Raw genomic sequence first — 20,072 nt, 5'->3', positions numbered from 1 at the left:
CTGTAGCAGGTAATCAAGAGCATCAGAGTAGCTATTCTCTAAGTGATACTAACTAAACCCATTAAATTGAAGGAAACAAGAAACAACCCCCAAGTAGTCATTAACAAATTATTCCTAACCAGGTGTCACTTAAAGACTAAGTAAAGCTATCATTTTTCTATCATTCATCAGTAAAATGCTGACTTTCTATATACAGTAAACACAATTTAAGCAGATGGTAAGCTCTCAGAGGGCACAAAACATATACTTAAATAAATCAATGCTGCTAGACGTAAAGCTTTGCACTGATAGTCAGCGGAATTTGTGGCGCATCTTCTTAACATGATTTACTGTCATGCTGAGAAAACAAGCCTAAGATCTAAGTCTAACTGATTAAACTCTATGTACTCCTTGGAAGAACAGAACTCACACACTCCTATACCAGAGAAGAGTCACTGCTATCTACCTCACCCTATTCCTTAAAGAGAAACATGTCTCCGAATACTTTTGTTATAGTGCTTTTCAGGATATTCAGTGTTTCTTTTTTAATGTCTAGGATGAACACATAGAAGAACAAAATAATTTAATAGCCTAAGCCTTGACCCTGCAAAGACTTACACATGCACGTGACCTTAAAAAGGGCTAAATGTTTGTGGGGAGGGTAGAAGGTTACAATAGGGTCACAGGAACAAAAAGAGGGACAACAGCAGGAGAATCTGTTCAATATCTTAGGTACCTATATACAAATTCAAGGATTATAGGAAATAAACAGAAAGAACTTGAAGTGTTTGTTCCAAAACTAAATTATGATTTAATTGGCATCACAGACTTGGTGGGAAATCTCATGACTGGAATACTGGTATGGAGGGGTATAGTTGGTCCAGGAAGGACAAGCAGGGGAAAAGGGAAGAGGTTTTGCTTTATATATCAGGAATATATACACTTGTTCTGAGGTCCAAAAGGAGGTGAGTTGAAGTGTCTGGGTGAAGATAAAAGTGGAACAAACCAGGGGCAATGTCAGGTTAGGAGTCTCTTATAGACCACCACATCAGAAGGAGATGATGGATGAGGTATTTCTAAAACAAATAACAGAAATATCCAAAACACAAACCTGGTAGTAATGAGGGACATTAACTACCCAGATATCCATTGGAAAAGTAATACAGCAAAACACAAAATGTACAATAAGTTCTTCGAATGAATTAGGACAACTTTTTGTTTTAGAAAGTGAAAGAAGTAACTAGGGAGACAGCCATTTTAGACTTGATTCTGACTAATGATTGCAAATCTGAAGGTGGAAGGCAGTTTGGGTGAAAGTAATCAGGAAATGATAGATTTCATGATTCCAAGGTAAGGAAGGTGTGAGAGCGTCAGAATGAGGACAATGGACTTCAAAAAAAGCAGACTTTAGACAAACGCACACAACTGGTAGAAGAAAATTGGAAGAAAATCTAAAGGAAAAAAGCTCAGGGAAGTTTCTCAGGGAGACAATTAAAGGCGTGACAACAAACTAGTTTGATGTGAAGGAAAGAGATGCAGAATAGTAATAGGCCCATATGGCTCCATCAGGAGCTCTTTAATTACCTGAAAAATCAAAAAGGAATCCTACAAGAAGTGGAAACATGGATGAATTGCTAAGGAGTACAAAAGAATAGTATACTAGTATAGAATGTAGGGATAAAAATCAGAAAGGCTAAAGACAAAAGGAGTTGAATCTAGCAAAGGACATACAAGGCAATAAGAAAAGGAAATTCTATAAATACGTTAGGAACAAGACAAAGGAAAGCATAGGTCCTCTACTTAACATTGAGAAGGCTGTGGTGTTTAATGCCTATTTTGCTTTAGTCTTCATTAAAAAGGTAAATTGCTACCAGATACTCAACACAATATTAACAACAAGTGGGAAGGAATGTAAGCCTAAACAGGGAAATAACAGGTTAAAGAATAATTAGATCAGTGAAACATATTCAAGTCCCCATGGCTTGATGAAATTCACCCTAAGGTACTTAAGGAACTAGCTGAAACAATCTCACAATGGTCAGCAATGATCAAGAACTCTTGGAGGATGGGTGAGGTAGGACTGGAGAAGTGCAAAATTATCTATCTTTAAAAAGAGGACCCAGGGAATTATAAACCAGTCAGCCTAACTTTGATACCTGGAAAGATAATGAAACAAATTATTAAAACAATCAGTAGGTAAGCATTTAGAGGATAATAGGGTTATAAGAAATAGTCCATATGGATTTATCAAGAACACATCATGCCAAACCAACCTAATTTCCTTTTTTGACAGGGATATTGGCCTAGTGGATAGAGGCAGGCTGTACATCTGACCCCAGATGTACAGTACCTTCCCTCTTAACTTGTGTATATTTAATTTTAAACATTAACTTTAATAAAAAAATTTTATCTATCTTGATTTTAGTAAAGCTTTTAATTCAGTCCCAAATGACATTATCAAACAAACTAGGGAAATTTTGTCAACATGAAATTACGAAAAGGTGGGTGCACAACTGGTTGAAAGACCATTTTCAAAAAGTATTTATTATTGATTCACTGTCAAACTGGGGGGACATATCTAGTGGGAACCCACAGAGGTCTGTACTATTCAATATTTTTATTAATGACTGGATAATGGAGTGGAGAGCATGCTTATATAATTTGCAGATGACTCCCAGCTGGGAGGGGTTGCAAACAGTCTGGAGGAAGGATTAGAATTCAAAATGACCCTGACAAATTGGAGAATGGGTCTAATATCAACAACATTAAAGTCACTAAAGACAAGTGCAAAATACTACACTTAGGAAGGAAAAAAATCAAAAGTACAACTACAAAATGAGGAATAACTGGCGAGGCAGTAGTTCTGTTGAAAAGGACCTGAGGATTATATTGGATTGCAAATAGAAAATGAGTCAACAATGTGATGCAGTTGCAAAAAAGGCTAATATCATTCCAGGGTGTATTAACAGAAGTGGCATATGTCAGAAACAGGAAGTAACTGGCCCCCTCTATGTGGCACTGGTGAGGCCTCAGCTGGAGTAGTCTGTCCAGTTCTTGGCATCAAACTTTTAAAAAGATGTTCATAAATTGGAGAGTTCAGAGGAGAATAACAAAAATTAGAAAAGGTTTAGAAAACCTGATCTATGAGGAAAGTTTTTAAAAAAACTGGGCATGTTTAGTCTTAAGAAAAGACGACTGAAGGGGGGCAGATGTCAGTGTTCAAATACATTAAGGGCTGCTATAAAGAGGACAGTGATCAGTAGTTCTCAATTTGCACTGAAGGCAGGAAAAGAAGTAATGGGTTTAATCTGTGGCAAGAGAGATTTAGGTTAGATATTAGGAACAACTTTCTAACTATAAGGATAGTTCAACACTGGAATAAGCTTCCAAGGGAGGTCATGGGAGGTTTTTAAGAACAGCCGTCAGGGATGGTCTAGATTTACTTGGTCCTTCCTCAGCACAGGAGGCTGGACCATATCACCTCTTGAGGTTCCTTCCAGACCTCTATTTCTATGGTTCTGTGTGCTTAACTTTACTCAATATGAGTAGCCCCGTTGGCTTTAAAGGGACTTACACATGTGCTTAACTTTATGCACTGTGAGTAGTCTTGGCAGGATCAGGGCCATAATGTATGCAGGAAAGAAATGGATACTTTAATAATCTTACTTTGGACTAAATCCTACTGCAAAAATGTACAGCCTAATCAGGAATCATAACAAAATTACATGTCAGAAGAAATGCCTGGTTTCCTAAATTGAACTGGAACTAAGTTATATTTTATTGGTTGATGTTTAAAAAAGTTATTTGTGTAGAGAAATGCAACTGATAAACTTAATCTCTGAAACAGAATGACTGTAGTTGAAAGTATGTTTATTTTAGTCTCAGACAGGCATTGTGGGTGATCTAATTTAAAAAGTTCTGTCACAGGAAGCTAACAAAACTGTTTCTTTAGCTCATCTGCCCAGGCTCTTGCCTGGGTAAGCAAGAGACCCTGGTTAATTCCCACCTCTAGCTTCCTCCTGTAGATGAATTTCACTGCCAGGCATGCCCACTTATTTAGTGAAGCACATGGTGGCAGCAGCCTCTGCTGGTGAATGTGTGCACAGAAAATGTCACATCTGGGTAACATAAAAAAAGCAACCTGCTTTATTTTCATCATTTACAATCCATTTAAGAGATTAAATTTAAGTGAATGATTTTGTACTATGTAGGCAGGGCATCTTTATGTCCATAAAGAAATAACAGGGCAGCTTGCTGTGAAGTTTTGCCAATTTTTTGCTCACATTAGCCAGGAATAACAACAGTTTGCATGGAAGTGCTACAGTTCTTCCAATCCCCAAAGCAAATAGCCCATGAGAAGACTGGGGTGATAAACTAGCCCCATTAAGGGCAAACTCCAGTAGGCTTCCAGTTCTTTCCAAACTAATCTACAAATGAAAATGAAAAATGAAATGAAAATGCAATTTGTGTATAGGTGAGGCCGGGATCATGACTACATTTAAGAGATGCCAGGAAACAGAAATGAAGCAAGGACACATACATATAGGCTGCAATCAGTCTGTAGAAGCCTGGACAATAAACATTGATTTTTACTGGATATGGCATATCAGATTAGATGAACATACATATTTATTTTATTTTTTCAGAACATGAATGGGGAAGAAAGTTGCTCAACTGAAGCAAACTGATATCAAATGTAAGGCAGAATACAGAGGAAAGACTCATTAAAGTTACAGATTTCACATTCCAAACACCAACGTGTTTGTTGTTGCTTTAATTTGATGGGCAGGGAGTTGCTGAATGAAGATCATTTTTCCGACTCGTGATTTGTATAAATAATTTTAACCTTCATTACCCACCTTGTTTGGGTTTTTTACATGAATGTTGTTTTCAAGGCTTTGGAAACACAGAAATTAAAAATATCCTAGTGATCAGTGCCAGCACAACTGTAGAAAGAGCAGCAATCTGGTTTAATACCAAAACAATTTACTACTTTATATTTTTATTCATCTAGTACAAGAGAATCATCTAACCCAAGACAACAACAAAAAAATCAGATAAATAACATTTTTAAATAGAAATTAATTTCAGAATAATAGAATAAATCAAATCTTGTTTACTCTTTACAGTGAAGAAATCGTTGTTTTTGTTTGTTTGTTTGTTTTGCTTTTTTGAACATAGAACAGCTTCACTGGAGTAGAGATTCACTTTAACCAACATGACACTTGCACTTTGGAATGAAAGACAGATTGTTTCGGTGCATTCTGTTCACTATAGAGGAAGTTCCATTGCAAGGGATATTAACATGGATGGGTGAACTTGATCCTAATGAGTTGGGAGGAGCTGAAGATGTTGTTGATCCTGAAACATCTCCTGCCCTCCCTCATCCCCAATACTTCCCATTACTTTTGTCAGTGGTCTCCTGGGGGGCAGAGAGGAGGGTGGCTAATGAAACAACTCCACTCCTCCATTATCTTCTCAGGGCACAAACTACCTCCCTCTTTTGGGTGGGCCCTGCCAGGAAGGGAAAGCCCAGCTCCCACCCTTAATCCAGGAACAAGTTCCTTAGGAGCAGGCATCTGTACACATACTCATTTCCATCCCTCACTCCGTATCTGAGAAACCTACAAATAATTTCCCCCTCTCACTGATCAGCTCTTTCTGCCACTGCTTAGCGGAAGCACTGCTTAGGCTCAAGGGCACCTAACCTCTGGGAAGTTCCTGGACAGTTACCTCATCTCCATGCTCCAGGGAGCTGCAGCAGGACAGAGAGTGATTTCCAGCTCTTACTGCTAATATAGAAGTAGAGGAAGGCCACCAATCTAGAGGATTTTCTGTTTTGATTGAAGAGACAATAGCCCATCCTGATAAGCAAGGGTTAAGATAGGAAGAAGCAACAGAGATGCAGGGTTTTGGCAATCAAGCAGTCCAGAAAACAAAAAAGTTAGAGAGGTAACCTCAAGGCCTCTTAGAGGGATGCTTTATGAGGAGGAGAGTCTGAGTGGTGGTTCTTCCTTTCCCACAGGAAACGGGATGAAGGGATGCATGTACTCTTCTCTAGCCTTCACCCTACTTAAGTCAGGAGCAGAACGTATGGGGAGAACTAGGACTGCAAGCTCTTCTGGCACAAAACTGTGTTTTGCCAGCTGTAAACAGAATACAGGTTCAATTTGCATTCCTAATTTTGACCCCTCCATGTTTGAGTGAGCTCAGAACTAGGCAAAACTAGTTTGCCATTTTTCAGTTTGCAGTCAATTTACAGTGCGTTGTTTCTACTAAATGCAATATTGATGGAACTCGGAGCTCTGTGACTGCTTTTAAAACATACTGCTTTTAGCAAAGATTGCAAAAAAGATGACACGAACAACACAAGCGAAAGTGTGCCTGCTTTCCCTGGAAGACTTGCAGATATATTTTTTCCACCTACATTTGGATTTTACATAAGGTCCTTAAAGCATACTTAAAATATATATATTCAAACATAAACTGTATTCTGCTGAAGAGAAGGATACAAAAATTAACAACCCAGGAAATTCATCTCCCAATCCCCACTCCCAAATGGCTTTACCCAGGCTGTTTTTGAAACTCTCCTAAAATCCTCTGGCCTTTAAATAGTGGCCCAAGTTCTCACTTTCTCTGTATTTATAGCTTCACAATCTTCCAGTGTTAATAAAAGGTTTAGTTGTTCACATGAGATTCTTTTCAGACTACAGATTGTGGGTTTGATGCAAGGCTGGGTGCCACCTAGAACTTGGCTGACAGAAGTAATATACGTAGGCGTTTGTTTTTAAAGCATAGTTTGCCCACAGTGCTGGAGTTTCTGTCTAGTCTGCTGCAAATTATGAAATGTGTGCAAACTCTCTTCATGGCATGAATCTAGTAGGCGCCTCCTACAACTACACTAAAGATTAGCACTGCTCATATTTGATCATCTAAAATAACAGCCAGCAAGAAAGCATAAGTGTGAGAGAGTGATTTTTCCTAGGTGCAGGGCATTCCTGAACTACTGGCTTTAGGGCCCTTTCCTGTAATTGTTCAGTACATGGAATTCCCCTGGACATAAATGCAACAGCACCAGGCGCTGGCGATTTGTTGATGTTTGGCTTGAAAAAATAATTCCTAAACTTTTTTGAAATATTGTAAGTCAAATATTCTCCACTGTCTCTCTATAAACAGGGGTTACGTGTACTTGTTGTGCCAGAGTATTAAAGGGAGAAATTAAGCCCCTGTATATTTTGGTAGCATCCTATTGAAGGTCAGAGTTTGACAGTTTAATGTGTACAAATCCTAATACTAAGGCCATTATACTAATTTAGGGTTCTCTAAATTGGCTGGCTTTAGCAGGGGTAGATTAAGTTTAAACAGGGTTTGGGTCCACCATACGTTCATAGCCCCCATCCGCTCTCCTAATAAAGGTCTTTAGGCTTCTGGACAGATTCTTCCACTCAATCTATCCTAGGGTGACCAGATGCCCTGATTTTTTAGGAATGGTCCTGATATTTGGGGCTTTGTCTTATATAGGTGCCTATTACCCCCGCCCCGATTTTTCACTCTTGCTGTACGGTCACCCTAATCTATCCCCACATGTCTGAAAAGACTCATCTTCCCCTACTTTCTTCTCAAACATTCAGCCTTGCTTCCAGCTAAATCCTTGAACTCCCTAATCTTTCCCCAGCCCATCTCACAACTCCCCTTCCCCACACCAGATAGAGTCCTTGAGCTTCCTCACCCAGAATGTTAGTCAAAACTTGGGTCCTGCTCTCTCTCTCTCTCTCTCTTTTTTTAATTCCCCAATATGACAGTGAGTGTTGATCTAACTCTCTGCTGCTCTGATTCACAGCTGCATCCTGGCCGCTTCGGACCTGCTGAGCCTGGATCCCCAGGATTCTGCCTTAGAGACTAACCCTGCAAACCCTTACTCAGCTGAGTAAGAACTGTGCTCTTCTTAGTCTGCTCTGCGATTTAATTTTTAGAAGTTAAAAATGAAAGCTGCAGACATGCCTCCCTGATAAGTTAGGCCTGGTCTACACTACGCGTTTAAACCGGTTTTAGGAGAGTAAAACCGATTTAACGCCACACCCGTCCACACTAAGAGGCCCTTTATATCGGTATAAAGGGCTCTTTAAACCGGTTTCTGTACTCCTCCCTAACGAGAGGAGTAGCGCTAATATCGGTATTAACATATCGGATTGGGGTTAGTGTGGCCGCAGATCGACGGTATTGGCCTCCGGGCGGTATCCCACAGTGCACCACTGACCGCTCTGGACAGCAATCTGAACTCGGATGCAGTGGCCAGGTAGACAGGAAAAGCCCCGCGAACTTTTGAATATTTCCTGTTTGCCCAGCGTGGAGCTCCGATCAGCACGGGTGATGATGCAGTTAAAAATCAAAATAAAGAAAGAGCTCCAGCATGGATGATGCGGACGTGATCGCTGTAAGGGCAGGCAAATCTGTTCTATCAGCGCTCCGTTACAGAAGACGAAATTCAAAATCATTTTTTAAATATCTCCAGACAGATGCCATAGCAGGGACTCAGCGCACTACTACGTGGCAAGCGTAACGGAAAGCCAAAGAATCAAATGGACGCTCATGGACTGGAGGACTCAAGCTATCCCACAGTTCCTGCAGTCTCTGAAAAGCATTTGCATTCTTGGCTGAGATCCAAATGCTTCTAGGGTCAAAAACAGTGTCCGCGGTGGGTCAGGGCATAGCTAGGCAATTTACGCACCCCCCCACCCACCCCCAGAAGTGAAAGGGAAAACAATCCTGTCTTGACTCTTTTACATGTCACCCTATCTTTACTGAATGCTGCAGATAGACGCGATGGTGCAGCACTCAACACCAACATCCTTGCTCCCCCCCCCCGCCATGGGTGGCTGATGGTACAATAAGACTGATACCCATTGTCATCATCAGCCTATTGGCACATGGGGCAGTGCAAAAGGCCTGGTAACCATGCGTACTAGCATCGGTCAGGTCGATCAAGGGCGCCTGGCCCTAATTTTTCCTGGTAGATGGTACAATATGGCTGATAACCATCATCATCATAGCAACAGGGGGCTGAGCTTCATCAGCCCCCACCCTTCATGTGTAAAGAAAAGATTCAATTGCCCCTGGATTAGCAGCAGGATGCTGGGCTCCTCTCCTCCACACTCCTTAATGTCCTATGTGGACTATCATAGCAACTGGAGGCTGCCTTCCACTCATTTCTCACTAACAAGTATTCCTGCATTCTTTATTACTTCATCACACAAGTGGGGGGACAATGCTATGGTAGCCCAGGAAGGCTGGGGAAGAATGGAATGAACAGGTGGGGTTGTTGCAGGAGCACCCCCTGTGAATAGCATACAGCTCATAATCTATGCAGGATCTGACACAGAGCAGCTGTGCTCTCTGGTTCTCTGATACAGTGGTTCTCTAGTACACTTGCCCACATTCTAGGCAGGACTGATTCTATTTTTAGATACCAAAAAGGAGGGATTGACTCAGGAGTCATTCCCAATTTTGGCTTTGCGCCTGGCTAAGAGCAGCCAGGGGCACTTATGACAGCAGCAAATGGAACAGTGCAAAAGGACTGGTAGCCATGCCCATCTTATTACCAATTTATGGTATGGTAGATGGTACAATATGGCTGATAACCATCTCTGCTATCATGCAAAAGCAAAAGCATGCAGCTGTGTAGCACTGCTGAATCGCCTCTGTGAGCGGCATCTAGTACACATACGGTGACAGTCACAAAAGGCAAAACAGGCTCCATGATTGCCATGCTATGGCATCTTCCAGGGCAATCCAGGGGAAAAAAGGCATGAAATGCTTGTCTGCCGTTGCTTTCCCAGCGGGAGGAGTGACTGACGACATTTACCCAGAACCACCCGTGACAATGATTTTTGCCGCATCAGGCACTGGGATCTCAACCCGGAAATTCAAAGGGGGGGGGGAGGCTGCAGGAACTATGGGATAGCTACAGAATAGCTACCCACAGTGCAATGCTCCAGAAATCGACGCTAGCCTCGGACCGTGGACGCACACCACCGATTTAATGTGTTTAGTGTGGCCACGCACACTCGATTTTATACAATCTGTTTTGTTAAACCGGTTTATGTAAATTCGGAATAATCCCGTAGTGTAGACGTACCCTTACTAACAGAGCTATTGAAATCCCCAGCTACAAAATGTTTGAACAGAACTGAATGATGCAACAAAAATATACTTGCCTGCACAACTGAAACAGTGAAGGATAAATTGGGCAAAAAAGGAATATGCCAAGATACACCTACATGTATATTAAAACAAGGAGTCCGGTGGCACCTTAAACACTAACAGATTTATTTGGGTATAAACTTTCGTGGGTAAAAAAAAACACTTCTTCAGATGCAACTGAAGTGAGGTTTTTTACCCACGAAAGCGGTTAGTCTTTAAGGTGCCACCAGGCTCCTTGTTGTTTTTGTGGATACAGACTAACAAGGCTACCCCCAGATACTTGACTACATGTACATTTTTACTCATTTGGAAGGTTGCTGACATGAGAAAGAAACACAATATAAAGAAGCTTTATAACATATGGGGAAGTTGCAGTTCCATCTCTATATATTTTGAATTGGCTACAATAAAATATTTTTATTTCTGTGTTAACATATTGAATAAATATAGTTGTTCCTGTTTATTCATTTAGCTCTTGATTTTCATAGATTCATAGATTCCAAGATCAGAAGGGACCATTGTGATCATCTAGTCTGACCTTCTGTATAACACAGGCCATAGAACTTCCCCCAAATAATTCCTAGGGCATCTCTCTTAATTATTTACCTCTCCCCTTTATTTTTATTCCAAAGAAGAACTTTCCTAACAGTACACAACTTTCTCCTTTACATTAAGATACTCTTAAGATAGCTAGTGCCTAATGCTACTAAAAGAGTTAAACTAGCTTCATGCACTAGTTTTAGGGTTGCCAGGCATCCAGTTTTAATCCGGAATGCCCAGTCGAAAAAGGACCCTGGCAGCTCTGGTCAGCAACGCCGACTGGGCTGTTAAAAGTCTGGTTGGTGGTGCAGTGTGGGCCCAGGGCTAAGGCAGGCTCCCTGCCTGCCCTAGCTCCAGGAAGTGGCCACCAGGTCCCTGCAGCCGCTAGGTGCATGGGCGGCCAGGGAGGTTCCATGCGCTGCCCCCATCCTGAGTGGCGGCTCTGCAGCTCCCATTGGCCAGGAACTGCAACCAATAGGAGCTGTGGGGGCAGCACCTGCGGGTGCGAGGGCAGCACGCAGAGCTCCCTGGGCACCCATGAGGTTAGAGGCCACAGCAACCTGGCACCCACTTCCTGGGAGCTGCAGTAAGCACCACCGGGACCCCGCACCCCGAACTCCCTCCCGCACCCCAACCCCCTGCCCCAGCCCAGAGTCCCCTCCTGCACCTAAACTCCATCCCGGACCCAGCACTCCCACCCCTGCTCCAGCCCGGAGCCCCCTCCTACACCCCAAACCCCTCATCCCCAGCCCCACCCCAGAGCCCACACCCCCTTCCCGCACTCCAACCCCCTGCCCCAGCCCGGTGAAAGTGAGTGAGGGTGGAGGAGAGCGAGCAACGGAGGGAAGGGATGGAGCAAGTGGGGGCCAGGCCTTGGAGAAGAGGTGGGGCAGGGGCAGATGTTCAATTTTATGCAATTAAAAAGTTGGCAACCCTAACTAGTTTGTGTGGTACTGATGTGGCTCTTAAACCTCTTATTGATGTGGCTCTTAAACCTCTGTCAGGTAAAACTGGTTTAAGTTTTCTTCTAAGGCCTTGTCTACACTAAAGTGAACAGTCTATCTAAGCTATGCAATTTGAGTTAGGATGTAGCTTAAATCTACTTATTGTGGAGTCCACACTATGCGACGTCTACAAGAGGTGCTCTCCTGTTGACTCCTCTTACTCTTCTCAATCAGGTGGAGTATAGGAGTCAACGGGAGAGCAATCAGCGGTTGATTTAGCGGCTCTTCACTAGACCCGCTAAATCGACCACCAATGCATAGATCACCACAGTGTCGATCCTCCAGTAAGTGTAGACAAACAAGCCCTAAGAAAGGAGTATGATAGCAGTTGGCTGCCTGAGATCAATCATAGGTTGAAAAATATGGACAGGAAATGGACGTTGTTTCAAATCTTCAATCCAACTTTGTTTTCTAAGAATAAGGGGGAATATTTTGACAACTTGTAATTAAGCTTCAGTCAGCCACTTTGTATCTCTGTTGTTAGGTTGTTAACTTTTTTCCTTTATGCCAGTGTTGCTCAAACTGGGGTCGTCACTTGTGTAGGGAAGGCCCCTGGTGGGCCGGACCAGTTTGTTTACCTCCCCCATCTGCAGGTCCAGCCGATCGCGGCTCCCACTGGCCACGGTTCGTTGCTCCAGGCCAATGGGAGCTGCGGGAAGCAGTGCAGGCTGAGGGACTTACTGGCCGCCGCTTCCAGCAGCCCCCATTGGCCTGCAGCGGCAAACCACAGCCAGTGGGAACCGCGATCAGCTGGACCTGCGGATGGGGCAGGTAAACAAACCGGCCCGGCCCGCCAGGGGCTTTCCCTACACAAGCAGCGACCCCAGTTTGAGAAACACTGCTTTATGCAGATATTTGAAAGGCACACCAGCATTTTACATAAATTCTAAGCATACAAACATGAAAGAGTCAGGCACAAGATACAATAAGTAATTGATAGGGGAACACAAATCAGCACTCTCCATTGATAAAAATCAGGATTAAGATTTTTTCAAAGCAATCTAAGGGATGTTTCATTATTTTTTTTAATGGAAGGTATGTGGCTAAATCCCCTAGGCCATTTTAAAAATATCAATTTAGAAATCTCTGTGCATTCCGCTAAGCCTCCTGGACTGTTCCTTGGCCTTTATTAAATATTTTGGTTTTGAGAGAAACATATACCCCTCCCCCCCTCTTTTAAATTTCAAACATTATCCATGCCAACAAGGTCAAATACTTTCCTGGTACAGATTATTAGAGTTACTTATTTGACATGGTGTGTGACTTCACAATCTTTGTACTTCAAGATCACAGACCAAGACAAATTCTGCATCATTAATCAAGTGAAAAAAATTACATGAATATTTCCATTCCATTTATGTTCTTCATTTTTGAAACAATGTCTAGAAGACTTCAGCATATTCTGAATAGTAAAAACATAGTCATATAGCTCAGTGGGTCTCAACCAGGGGTCTGGGGCCCCCTGGGGGGGGGCCCACGAGCAGGTTTCAGGGGGTCCATCAAGCAGGGCCAGCATCAGACTCACTGGGGCCCAGGGCAGAAAGCCAAAGCTCCACCACCTGGGGCTGAAGCCGAAGCCTGAGCAGCTTAGCTTCATGGGGCTCCCTGTGGCATGGGGCCCCAGGCAATTTCCCTGTTTGCTACCCCCTAACGCCCGCCCTGGCTTTTATATGCAGAAAATCAGTTTTTATAGATTGCTGGGGGCGGGGGTGCTCAGAAAGGAAAAGGTTGAGAATCTCTGATATAGCTGAGGTAATGAAGCTACAGCACCAAAACCCAACACTGATTATGAAGTACATGCTGTATGATCCATTTAACTGTAACTTCATTACAGGACCACCTATTCAGGGGGCCTGGGGCAAAGTGGGGGAGCTGTGGCGCTTGTACTCACCCGGCGGCGGTCCAGGTCTTTGGCAGCATTTCGGCAGCGGGGGGCCCTTCAGTCGCTCCACGTCTTCAGCAGCACTGAAGGCCCCCCCCCCCCCCGCCAAAATGCTGCCAAAGACCTGGACAAACACCGGGCCGGGGCTCGTGGGGCCTCTGCGGGGCCCAGGGCAAATTGCCCCACTTGCCCCCCGCCCCGCGAGGCGGCCCTGCTTAATTAAGACATAATAGGCCCAGTCCTGGTCCCACTGAAGTCCATGACAAAACTCCCATAGTGTCCAGTGGGAGCAGGAATGATCTGTGGCCTCTGAAGAGAAACAGCCTGCAGCTCTCTTGTGAAAGTAGTGACCACTTTTCCAGGGTAACAGAAATCATTCATCTGAATATTTCCTTCTTTGCACTATAGGCGTTTCTGAAATATGTTGTACACAATGATGCAAGAACTTCTGCAGAAGTCTCCTAATAATGCCTGCCCTTTATTGAAACTGACCTCTTTTCACCTTGTTAAAAGCAGTAAGATGCAAGTAATAGATCATGTCAAAGGTTAACCTCCGGAGATATTAGATAAAGGTGTCCAGAGAAATACCAAAAAAAGGGGTGCTGACAAGGAAACAGAGAGGATTATGATTAGGAAGTGTGAATAAGCTAAAGTTTCAAACATATTCAGTGTTTTGTTAGAAATGTTGAAGTATTGGAAAATATTCTATGTACATACTACTCAAAACATTTATATTAAAACTAACTAAAATGGGGGTATTAAGTACTTTACCAATTTTGTAATGTGAACTGCAACAAATGTTATTACCATTTTAATAACAGAGTACACATATCCCCAAACCCCCTCCAAGCATAGGCGCCAACTCCGTGGGTGCTCCAGGGCTGGAGCACCCATGGAAAAAAATTGGTGGGTGCTCAGCACCCACCAGCAGCTCCCTGTGGCCCCGCCCCCCTGCTCCAGCTCACCTCCGCCTCCACCTCCTCTGCAAGCATGCTGCCGTGTCCAGTGCTTGCGCTGCAAAACAGCTGATTCGCAGGGCAGGGAGGGAGGGGGGAACATGGCGCGCTGGGGGAAGAGGCGGGGCCGGGGATGGGGTTGGAATGGGGGCGGGACCAGGGTGGGGATGGGATGGAGGCAGAGCAGGGCAGGGCCAGGGGTGGGGAAAGGGGTAGGGGGCACCCACCGGTGCCAAAGAAAGTTGGCATCTGTGCCTCCAAGATCATGTCTTGCATCACCACTGTGATAACAACTGAGAACTAAAGTCCCCAGAGCAAATTAAGAAATTTTCCCCTATAAAATGGTAGATTTTCCTATAACTTGCTTTTTAGCCCACCACACTGAGACAGGACCATATACACCTAGACCATCCCTGATAGGTGTTTGTCTAACCCATTCTTAAAAACCTCCCATGACAGGGATTCTACAACCTTCCTTGGAAGCTTATTCCGGCTCTTAACTATCTTTATAGTTAGAAAGTTTTTCCTAATAACTAACCTAAATCTCCCTTGGTGCAGATTAAGCACTCTATTACTGGTCCTACTTTCAGTGCACATGAAGAACAATTAATCACTGTCCTCTTTATAACAGCCCTTAAAATATTTGAAGACTGATATCTGGTCCCCCTTTCAGTTTTCTTTTCTCAAAACTAAACACACCTATTTTTTTTAAAAGACTTTTCCTCATAGGTGTGGTTTCCTAAACCTATAATTTTTCTTGCTCTCCTCTGGACTCTTTCCAGTTTGTCCACATCTTTCCTAGAGTGTAGCACCCAAAACTGGACACAGTACCCCAGCTGAGGCCTCACCAGTGCCAAGAGTGGAATAATTAGCTCCCATGTCTTACATCGACACTCCTGTTAATATACCCCAGTATATTAGCCTTTTTCGCAACGGCGTCACATTATTGACTCATATTCAATTTGTGATATACTATAAGCCCCAGATCCTTTTCCGCAGTACTACTACCTAAACAGTTATTCTCCATTTTGTAGTTGTGCATTTGATTTTTCCTTCCTAGGTGAAGTACTTTGTATTTCTCTTTGCATTTGTCTTTGTATTTGACCAATTCTCCAATTTATCATGGTCATTTTAAATTCTAATCCTGTACTCCAAAGTACTTGCAATCTGATGGGTGTCATCTGCAAATTATATAAACAAACTCTCCACTCCATTATCCAAGTCATTAATGAAAATATTGACTAGTACCAGACCCAGGACAGTCTTCTGCAGGACCCTGCTAGATACACCCTCCCAGTTTGACAGCAAACCATTGATAACTACTATTTGAATATGGTCTTTCAACCAGTTATGTACTTCTAGTACTTTCATGTAGACATTTCTCTAGTTTGTTTATGTGAATGTTAGTTGGGACTGTGTCAGAAGCCATACTAGAATCAAAATATAGCATGTCTACAGCTTCCCCCAACTCCATTAAGCTAGTAATGTAAGGTAGTTCCCTCCTGCCCCAGCTCTGGAGGCAATCAGAGAAAAACCTGGGGGATCTTCTGGAGACACAGGGCCTCCACATCAATAGAGGGCCCACCCCCGCTCTCTCCACCTCACAATCAGCATAATTTCAGTGATGCTTTCACCTGTTGTACACTACCCATCACCATACACACTCACTCCAGTAGGATTATGCAGTGCAGAAGGGGCAACAAAAAGTTAATGCAGCCTGAATTCCTCTAGACAGATTATCTGTGCAGCTTGGTAAGGCCTGCCCCTTGTCTTCCCTCTGAAGCCCACAGCTCTAGCTACGTCCCCAATCACAGATCATTAACCCTGTCCAGTGCTGTCCATGACATTCAACTCAGAAATGGACAGTGGTAAAGAGAAAGCCTGCGTTAGAGGTAGGAGATCCTGTTTGAGATGGTAATATGGATGGGCAAAAGGGGAGAGAAACTGTGAAAGCCTTTACATTTAGAGACCATATCATGTTCACCTCACAAATGCATATTAAGTGAGACAAGCAGGATCTGGCTCTAGAACTGTACATTATCAGCAGGGCCGGCTCCAGGGCTTTTGCCGCCCCAAGCAGCAAAAAGAAAAAAAAATTTAAAAAAAGCCGTGATCGCGATCTGCAGCTCTACTGCCGCCACTTCAGTCTTCAGCGGCAATTCAGTGGCTGGTCCTTCACTCCGAGAAGGAGTGAGGGACCCGCTGCCGAATTGCTGCCGAAGACCCGGACATGCCGCCTCTCACCGTTGGCCGCCCCAAGCAGCTGCTTGCTGGGCTGGTGCCTGGAGTGGCCCTGATTATCAGAGGGTTGCTGGTGGGCACTGGAATGTTCATATTGTTTTTTAAGACAGATGTAATACTAAAGTAGGTGTGTTGGGAAAAGGCTACTCAAGTATAAAAAAAAAAGTGACATGCCTTTTAGCACATTCACTTAACTATTTTAAAAACAATCATTTTTTGCTTGCTATGGTTTCTGTAGTAAGTTGAATATTTTAGGCCCTCATCCTGAGAATTAGTCCCTGCAAGTGCAGGGGTCTACCCAGGCAAAAAAGTTTCCAGGATTACAGCCTTGGTTTTGCCCTTCTGTAACAGAAGTGTTATAAAGAATATTTTACAACATATAGTCTACATTTGAGACTTGGAACTGCTCATCTTTGTGTAAGAGTGGTGGATACAAATAAGAAATCTATTTGAAGGCCTGCAGTGCTGTGAGAAGAGACTATACAAGCAACACATAGAGCAGTGGCTCTCAACCTTTCCAGACTACTGTACCTCTTTCAGGAGTCTGATTTGTTTTGTGTACCCCGAGTTTCACCTCACTTAAAAACTACTTGCTTACAAAATCAGACCTAAAAATACAAAAGTGTCACAGCACACCATTACCAAAAAATTGCTGACTTTCTCATTTTACCATGTAATTATAAAATAAATCAATTGGAATATAAATTTGTACTTACATTTCAGTGTATAGTATATAAAGCAGTGTAAACATGTCATTGTCTGTATGAAATTTGAGTTTGTACTGACTTCACTAGTGCTTTTTTATGTAACCTGTTGTAAAACTACGCAAATATCCAGATGAGTTGATGTACCCCCGGAAGACATTCACATACCGCCAGCCCTGGTTGAGAACCACTGACTTAGAGGGTGCTCTATTATCTGCTCTTCTCTTTAACTAAGACCAACTCATTCCCCTCTATTCAGCATTGGTGAGGCCTCATCTGGAGTACTGTGTCCAGTTTTGGGCCCCACACTACAAGAAGGATGTGGAAAAAATGGAAAGAGTCCAGCAGAGGGCAACAAAAATGATTAAGGGGCTGGAGCACGTGACTTATGAGGAGAGGCTGAGGGATCTGGGATTGTTTAGTCTGCAGAAGAGAAGAATGAGGGGGGATTTGATAGCTGCTTTCAACTACCTGAAGGGGGGTTCCAAAGAGGATGGATCTAGACTGTTCTCAGTGGTACCTGATGACAGAACAAGGAGTAATGGTCTGAAGTTGCAGTGGGGGAGGTTTAGGTTGGATATTAGAAAAAACTTTTTCAGTAGGAGGGTGGTGAAGCACTGGAATGGGTTACCTAGGTAGGTGGTGGAATCTCCTTAGAAGTTTTTAAGAGCAGGCTTGGCGAAGTCCTGGCTGGGATGATTTAGTTGGGGATTGATCCTGCTTTGAGCAGGGGGTTGGACTAGATGACCTCCTGAGGTCCCTTCCTACCCTGATATTCTATGATTCTATGATTAACAGAGAGTGCACTAGCAGGGACCATGTTCTCTGCAGTACACTGGTCCTAAATTTCACTGCAAGGTATCCTAGCTTCTATGGAATATTGGCAATGTACTCTGCAGCACACAGAAACTACCTGAAACTGTCAGAGAATTCAACAGATTTGTATTTCTATTTTCATGTTCAATTCACTAATAAAGTGACTGTAATATCCCTTGCACTAGGTATTTTGAATTTAATTTCCATATTAATCTTAAATTTTGGAAAGTTTTTCCAATGTGTTACCCCCTAACTTTTCAATATACTGCAAGATTTTGTATTGACAATGCATAACAGAAGTTGTCAGGAGGCAGCTAAGCAAGAGACAGCTGGGACTTTTGGCAGCCACAAAAGATGCATTTGGTATTTTGGCACAGATGTTCAGTTTCAGCTTGTGGCATTAGGTAGATGTATCTTTTCTTTCCAAGCTTGTCCCCAGAGAGAGGGAAGTGACTTGAAATTTAGGAATAAAGGGTCTTGATCTCCATGTTTCTCATCCTACTATCTTTTCACAAGAACTATCCACCCAACAATGCTCTCAATGCCCATGTCTATATCCTACTACAATGAATAAGAACATGGGTGAATATTTCTGCAGAAATGAGTTGAGCAAAACATTTAAATGTCATAATTAGTTTTCAAAGCTATCGCCCACTCAGATGACTAGTGCAGTTGACTCCTCTCAGATCAACACTATTTTGAAAAGCTACCTTCAAAACCACATGGAGGTAAGAACTTATGCTCTCAATTTCATTGGTGTAAAATAGAAGCTATTCAAGTCAGTGGTGTTACTCCTGATTTATACCTACATGAGTGGGAGTGGAATTCAGGCCTTTATTTCTCAAATAAAAGCATCAGTCCAAATACTGTTCTCAGCTACATCACTGTAAGTCTAAACAAACCTCTTTCAAGTGGAGTTATCTTAGATTTACACCAGCATAGCAGAAACTAGAATATGTATTTGTTATGAGTCAGCCAATCTGTTTTCTTCTTCTTCGCTTAGATTGGAGCTGAAATTAATGTGGATGTTTTGGAGCAGACAACATCCCTGTCAAATTATATAGTGACTTCTCGTGCTAAAACTTGTTTGTTTTCACACCATCATCACTGATGACCTCAGCACAGCATTGCTCTGAGAATAATGATTTGGTCAACTGCAGAGCCAGCAGGGGGAACACAAAACAACATGTGCTTAAATAGTGCTTTTAAAAACATTTTGGCAAGGAATAATAGGATTTATTATTATATCATCTAATCTGGAGGACCTTTCACCATCAGTTTCAGTTATGAGGCCTAAAACTCTTTGCAGTATCCTCTTACAAAAGAGAATATGCAAAAGTTACCTACTGTGTTCACTTTTGCTAACTATAGGCCAGATCCTCAGCTGGTTCCATTTCATTTAAGCCAGTGGAGCCACACAGATTTACAACAGCGAAGATCTGGCCACTTATGTTAAAATTTCTCATCTTGACTCTGTATATCGGAGCATCAGGTCAGTTGTTTCAGCACACATTGAAGTCTGCTGTGTAAACATATTTGTTTAATTATTCTTTAGGTTGCAACTCTAGCATGTAGCAAGTGTCTTACTTGCAAGTGTCCTGGGCCATAACTGTGACGAGATACAATAGAGCAAAAGCATTCCTTCACAAGTGTGAAAAAATCTTGCCACCAATCAAAATATTATAAGTCCATGGGGCTACAGGAAAGCGAACTAACATTCCGAATAAGAAAATGTTAGGCCCTATCCTCG

The 20,072-nt window shown here is 42.8% G+C and overlaps 1 protein-coding gene across 3 annotated transcripts in view; it reads right to left on the bottom strand.

The window, feature by feature from the left end:
- Positions 1 to 20,072, bottom strand: part of CREB5 (cAMP responsive element binding protein 5) — a 397,399-nt gene that overhangs the window by 315,858 nt on the left and 61,469 nt on the right. The window lies entirely within an intron of this gene.

This window comes from Mauremys reevesii, linkage group 2 (genome assembly GCF_016161935.1).
Source record: "Mauremys reevesii isolate NIE-2019 linkage group 2, ASM1616193v1, whole genome shotgun sequence".
In the NCBI taxonomy this organism is placed as follows: domain Eukaryota; kingdom Metazoa; phylum Chordata; order Testudines; family Geoemydidae; genus Mauremys; species Mauremys reevesii.
The sequence above is the reverse complement of the archived record's forward strand: the minus strand, read 5'-3'. Positions and strand labels throughout refer to the sequence as shown.